We start from the raw sequence: 7,500 nt of genomic DNA on the forward strand, positions 1-7,500 counted from the left end.
GACGGAAGCCTTTAAATGAGTCACGGGGGTAGGGTTATCTTCCCTTCTCTAAATATTACGTAAGAAATGTTCTACAACAGACTATGCATAGCTCTGTTGACAAGACGATAGAAACAACCAAACATTTTGCAAATTGTTCAGCAACACTGATCATTTGTCTACATCATATTTAGAATAGTCTATTGATAGCACTTTTAGTTTTTTAACTCATGTTTCCAAACGACACGATCCAGCCTCGGCCCACAGACAGCTATCTCCTCTCTATGAACTTATTTTCTATCGCTGTTATAACAGCCTATGTTCCTCGCAACTCGCTAGACTTGTATCTCCTCTCAGGCTCACTATGCCCACTCGGTTCGCTCATCTCTCCACCACTTTCCACTCTTGCTGGGCCCAACTTCCAAGGCCCTGCAGCAACCACCATGCTTTATTCTTTCTCCACAGAACATCAGCTCTCTGGAATTTCTTTTTTGCTCATAGCTTTCTTGGAGGTGTTGACGTATGACGTCTTAAACGGAACATGAACAGCATCAACTTTACTAATCACGGAAGGTCACTGGCATTTTATCCAAACCCTGCAAATAAATAAATAAATAAATACATAAATAAATAATTATCAATACTTAATGTTTTAAATGTTCCTTTATTTCAAGTTTGTATTTTTTGTTTAACCATAAACTCTGTACAATGTCTTATTTTTTAAGCACTCAGATTTTATAACCCTTATTTTTTTTTTAAATCTCATTTTATAAAATATAAAATATATATTTTAAAAATTCTATTATCCGAAAATCCAACGATATAATTGATCAATTGATCAAACCCTTAATTTCCCAGGAAGTTTTTACTTTTAAAAATTTATTGTTATTAAAATTCTAAAAACTGGTTCCAAATTTTAGCATAATATCAGAAATTTTGGTGGATGGAAATTTTGGTGATCAGTTACATCGATCCCAGTGCTCAGCTGGTACTTATTTTATCGACGTCGAAAGGATGAAAGGCAAAGTCGATTCCGGTGACGTTTCAATTCAGAATATAAAGCGACGGAAGAACTGTCGCTAAGCATTTTGCCGGCGTTTTAACCATTCTTCCAGCTCATTGCCTTCTTCAGTGAAAATTCATAGTACTAGAAATCCATATATACACTAGACACTTAATAATTTTAAGCAGTCATCATTTAAATTTAAGTTTTAAAAACGCCGTTACATTTTTCAGCCCTTAATTAAAAAAAACAACACTTACTTTATAAATCATTATTTTCTTAATTAATAACTATGTTTGATTAAGAAAATAAACCCTCTCTATCCCTAAAACACATTTTATACTCGATTTTTTTATAACTTTACCATGCAAATAATAACTCGCCTTTCTGATTGTCAAAAACTAAGGCAGGTTTAAAATTTAGCGTTCTTACTAAGCTTCAGTAAGTACAAAAACTCTAGAAATATCGCACTAAATCTGACCCCTATCCAATATAATTTTATTTAATGGGACTTATTGTTAATGAGTTCCAGTTAGAGTGTCGCTCAGACTGTGTAAGTGTACATTTAAACAGCTGATTTCACACAATTGATTATACAAGTTAGTAAATCTTGGATGATTTATGTGAAGCCAAGTCGACAACCACTAAACTCTATAAGCAATGCACAATCATCAACATGTGTATTGCTAATCCAGATGAAGAGAGAGAGAGGAAGAGAGCGAAGGAGAAAGAACGAGAATAAGATATAAAGAGAGAGGAGAGAGAGAGAGAGAGAGAGAGAGAGAGAGAGAGAGAGAGAGAGAGAGAGAGAGAAAGAAGTGCAAAGTAGAACAGTTGAAGGAGAGTGGTAAACACACGACACGCATATGGTCATGTATACAAAAACACATTTCCACACAAATATATACACAAGCGCGCTCGCATATACAGACATGCACACTCCCGTACATACATGCAGACATGAATATATATATATATATATATATATATATATATATATATATATATATATATATAGAGAGAGAGAGAGAGAGAGAGAGAGAGAGAGATACACGTAAAATATACACGCACATATAACACAGACATACAAACATACAAACATAAATAAATATATATACTTTCTAATAAAGTATATATATATACTTTATATATATATATATATATATATATATATATATATATACTTTATTAGAAAGCAGCAAAAATATCACACAAAATTCTTACTCGGAGTTTCACGTTCCCGTTCGTCAGATAGTTTTATTTCGAATGGAACAAAATAAGGTTATATGCATAAATATACAATTACTTTGATAGATACACATTTGAAAATGGCTTTGTTTCATTGGTCCTTTCAACTAACGGTCTTTTCAATAATCGCTTGCAGGAAATTACAATTGCGGTTTAAAATCATATTATTATAATAATCGAAGAGAACCTTAAATCAAAAATAACTTATGAAGAAGGAAAAAAGACCTGAATTGCCAGGGTAAATAATTAGTAGTAAAAAATAATAATACATTTAGATAAATTAAAAGATATATCCGCATGCGGGGACGTATACACACCAACAAATATATGTACATACATACATACATACATACTTACATACATATGCATAATAGCATACATACACACACACACACACACACACACACACACACACACACACACACACACATATATATATATATATATATATATATATATATATATATATATATATATATATATATATATATATATATATATACAGAGAGAGAGAGAGAGAGAGAGAGAGAGAGAGAAAAGGAAGTGTATTTTCACGCAAGAAAGAATATAGAGATATAAAGTTGGCTTTGGGGATTGAGTTTTAAAACGTGTTGTATTTTTATATTATATAACAAACTTATTACAATATCAAACCGGTTTCTACAAATTTTAGTTTTTCAATGGTAAATAAAAATGTTTAAGGGAGATTGAAGAAACAACAGGAAATTCGGAAAAACATGTTTTAAATAAACAAATATTCACACAAATTCCAATACTCTTTACTCTTTTACTCTTTTACTTGTTTCAGTCATTTGACTGCGGCCATGCTGGAGCACCGCCTTTAGTCGAGAAAATCGATCCAAAGACTTATTCTTTGAAAGCCTAGTACTTATTCTATCGGTCTCTTTTGCCGAACCGCTAAGTTACGGGGACGTAAACATACCAGCATCGGTTGTCAAGCGATGGTGGGGAGACAAACACAGACATACAAACATATATATATATATATATATATATATACATATATATATACATATATACGACAGGCTTCTTTCAGTTTCCGTCTACCAAATCCACTCACAAAGCTTTGGTCGGCGCGAGGCTATAGCAGAAGACACTTGTCCAAGATGCCACGCAGTGGGACTGAACCCGGAACCATGTGGTTGGTAAGCAAGCTACTTTATTTCAATAAATTTCGCCATTAACGGCGTTACATAGATGGGACAGACAAAGACAGACAAACATGAAGTAGCTGAGGGCTGGACATGGACATTAACGAGATGAGGGTGATAAGGATGAAACAAATAATGAGAGAGGCACCAGCGCCCGCCGACTGATAACCCCTCGAAAACATTGTTCTTTTTTTCCTTTTAAAATTACAATTTTTCCACAATTTCAATATATTAACAATTAAAAATATCACAATTTTCCTCATTCCACCCCTCCGCAAGCAGATATGCTGCCCCTGCCAAACAAGTGCCTATTGTTAGGCTTGAATTTGCGGCAAGGTAGAAGAAATTTTTATGGTTATATTTTTCTATGACTTTTGCCAATATGTTGTCATTTAGAACCTCCGCAGTCACCTGTGTAGGCCATGTGGAACTACTCGCACAATTCGAGTAGCTCCTATCTTGGCCGCACTCGCGGTCCAAGAATTCATTCAACGCCCCTCCCTCATAGTACATGATAATATAATCATTATCCTCACTGGGAGGGACGTCACGCCACTCTGTCATCGGCGCAATTTCCGATGGCAGAGTTTTGCTCTCCGGGGGCACACTTCTCATCGGAGAGGCCTCGGGTTCGGTCGGCAGCACGTCCGCCGACCGTCTCCCGTTTCTCCTTTTCTTTTTTTTTCTTTTACCGGTTGCGGGAGTCGTGGCACACCCGAGGTGTCCTCTTCCTCTCCCGCAACCTCTATTTCTCCTGGTGAGTAACCACCGCTGCTCACCTTCCTCTTTCTATTCGTGGAGGCCACCGCCTCTACGACTTCCTCCGTCTCCCCCTCCAATGGTGGGGCGGAGGGCACATTTTCTTTTTTCTTCTGCTCCGGGGCCATACCTCGGCCTTTGGGAAATTCTTTTTTAAATGGCCGGATTCAAGGCACTTGTGACACTTAGGAGGGCGTCCTTCCAGAATCACTGGATACCTTGCCTGAGCCGTCCTTAAAAAGTCTGGAAACACCAGACTCGCAATCGATTGGGACCAGAGGGTCAACACCGCTTTTGACCCCTCCCAGTCAATTGCTGGCAAAATTTTTACATTGAGGAGCTTGGTTCCGGTGCCGCCCAGACCCCGGCAGAAAGGATCCTCTATCCACTCGGGCTTTATTCCAGGCGGCAACCCGCAGACCCAAGCACTAGTTATTTTTTTTCCACAATATGTGGGCAGAAACAAAATTTCTTTGCCCTCAATGGGCCCACTCGCAAATTTGCGAGCTTCACTCGGAGAGTCAAAAAGCAACCACACGGTTGCATATTTGACTCCCCTTGAAATATATTTAAAGTTGGCATTAACATTCGTAAGTTCCTTTTCAATAATAGTTTGAGGAAAGACAGTGACGCTATCCAACACCTTTGAGTAGGTTCGGAGCGTCACTGTTCTTTCCTCCATTTCTTTCAACCACTGCTTGGGTGGGCACAGTTCCCACTCCAAGAAAGTGTTGCCCTTTTTTGCCATGCTTTCAAAAAAAGTTCAAAATGTTCCACAAAAAAAGTTCAACGAAAAGTTCAACAAAAAGGTTCACAGCAAAAAATAATTAAATAAATCAATAAATAAATACAAAAGAACAGAAAGACAGAGCAGAGAAAAAGAAGGAAGGAAGACAGTTCAAGTCACAGCAACACAATTCCGGCCACTCGGTAATCCTAGCCTACAGGTATTCCAATAAGGTATTCCAGTAAGGGTAATCCAGAGCCACAGCAACAGGAACACAGAGAAATCCTTCACAAATTGTTAGAAATTTTTGCAAGTTTTTCGGAGGCGAGATACGCCCACATAAACAACAGTTCTCGCAATTAAGTGAGACACAAAAAGTTTTTCACAAAAAATTCTCAGTCCGCCTTATGGTGACTCGAACACGCCTACCAATAACGACGAACGAGAAACACAATTTTGTCCACAAAAATTAGCAACAACTTAAAGTCGCTGAAATTAAACGGAACTGCTCCAGAGCTGGCGAATTTACTGAAAAAAAGAAACACAATAAATTACACACAGGTCAAAAACCAATTCGGCCCACCTCGGTCGACTTCACTCAAAGTTGCTTTTTTTCCCCCCTACTGTGGGCAAACGAACCCACCTCCCACAAACAGCGAATACAAAATTTGTTCGTACAACGAACACACAAAAAACTCGCCAAGGAAAGCGAAGATGCCACACCGCTGGGCAACAAATTACTGAAAAAATAAATAGAAGCAATAAATTGCTGCCCAGCTGAGCAACAAAAACGACTTACCTCGGTGAATTCTTCAATTTTTCCTTTTTTAGACAGAGCCGAAACTCATGTCTATCTTTGCTGACGGCAAGCTACTTACCACACAGCCACCCCTGCACCTATGAAATAAAAAATTTAGAATAATTAACGTTTCGTATAATTCTCATTTTGAATAACTTTCATTCATACAATTTCCTAGTCGAATAAATGTTTTTCGAATATTTGTTTTCGAATAATTGTTTTCGAACAATTATTTTCGAATAATGTTTATATAATCGACATCCCTCTCTCTTGCGTCAACGAAAACGTCTGCCCATAAGCAGTCTGGAGTATTTTATACGTTTTTGTATCGTTTATGCCTAGTATAACATAAACTTTTATTGCATAGCGAGCATCCAAACGTCCCGACTGCATTCTGCTAACCAAACAGCGGTGACAAACAGTGTTTAGTAGTAGGTATTCAAGGTGCTGTTATAACTACTATTGCCTCGGCCCGAGGCTATAGTAGAAGACATTAGCCCAAAGTGACACGCAGTGGGACTGAACCAGAACCATGTGACTGGGAAGCAAACTTCTTACCACACAGCTTTATTATTTAATTATATATATATATATATATATATATATATATATATATATATATATATATATATATATATATATATATATATATATATATATATATATATATATATATATATATATACATATATGACACTTATTCAGTAGCCATGATAAAACTCCGAGTTTCGGATGCCAGAGTGGGGGGTCCACTCCAACATCTCTTCAGTTATCCAGCCACCGGAGATTCCTTTGAACAATGACTGTTAACCCCAAAGGGAAATTAAAAACCTTTGGAGTTAACGGTCATTGTTGAAAGGAATCTCCGATGGCTGGATAACTGAAGAGATGTTGGAGTGGACCCCCCACCCTGGCATCCGAAACTTGGAGTTTTATCATGGCTACTGAATAAGTGTCACATATTTTTACAGATAAATTCCTCTATTTGCATAATATCGAGGTTTCTTTCTTTTGTTGCCATTCCTGCAATGTCCTGTACCAGATATGCACCTATACATACAGGTGGATTTACTATTTGTTTTTACATGACCGAATGCAGCGTCACCAATCTGTAAGTAGTTTTCGCAACTTTATATTTTCCGACGCTACTCTATCTCTTTCTCTTTCTCTTCCTCTTCAATTTTTCCCCCTCTCGTTCTTCCTCTGTTACTACTACGTATCTCCTTTTTCCCCCTCGTACTTCCTCTCTTCCTCTTTTCCTCTCGTTGCTCACCTATTCTTCTACTTCCTCCCTTTGTTTCTCCCTCTACCACTCTCTCCCTCTCTTCCCCTTACACCGGCATGGTCACATGCTTCCGGTCAATAATCCTTTTCTTCCTTGGCTATCGCCGAGCAAACACGCGAACTTACTTCGTCCCCACTTTCAAGTTCATGCCTCACAGCGTTCATACACATAATTTTTCCTGTGTGGCCGTATAGCCTTTTCTGTTTGTTTTCCTGTCTTGTTTTTTGTCCGCCGCTACATTCCTCCATGGCAAGGTTTAATTTGTGTATACAAATTTAATTTGCGGTCCATGGGAAGAGCCGTTTTAGCGATGCGTCCTGCCCAGCTCTTCGAAACGCCGGTGTTAAAACGGGGGTAGCTGATGAAGAAGAATGTTCTCTATGTGGCTTGTGTGTTTTCTCGTCTACGTTTTGTTTGCAATGTCCTGTACCCAGATATGCACCTATACATACAGGTGGATGTCGGTATGCACGTACCTGTACGTATATATGCATATACTCATTTACTATTTGTTTATATATATATATA

At 37.8% G+C, this 7,500-nt stretch overlaps 1 long non-coding RNA gene across 1 annotated transcript in view; it reads right to left on the minus strand.

Moving 5' to 3' along the window:
• Positions 1–7,500, minus strand: part of LOC149134158 (uncharacterized) — a 25,177-nt gene that overhangs the window by 160 nt on the left and 17,517 nt on the right. Inside the window, exons 2-3 of the long non-coding RNA XR_016242984.1 lie at positions 5,688–5,785; positions 1–575 (exon numbers count right to left, since the gene is read on the minus strand). The exon at positions 1–575 is cut by the window's left edge and continues 160 nt beyond it. This is a non-coding gene — a long non-coding RNA (uncharacterized LOC149134158). The remainder of the gene's footprint in view (positions 576–5,687; positions 5,786–7,500) is intronic.

Source organism: Octopus bimaculoides, chromosome 9 (genome assembly GCF_046866305.1).
Source record: "Octopus bimaculoides isolate indiv1 chromosome 9, ASM4686630v1, whole genome shotgun sequence".
Classification (NCBI taxonomy): domain Eukaryota; kingdom Metazoa; phylum Mollusca; class Cephalopoda; order Octopoda; family Octopodidae; genus Octopus; species Octopus bimaculoides.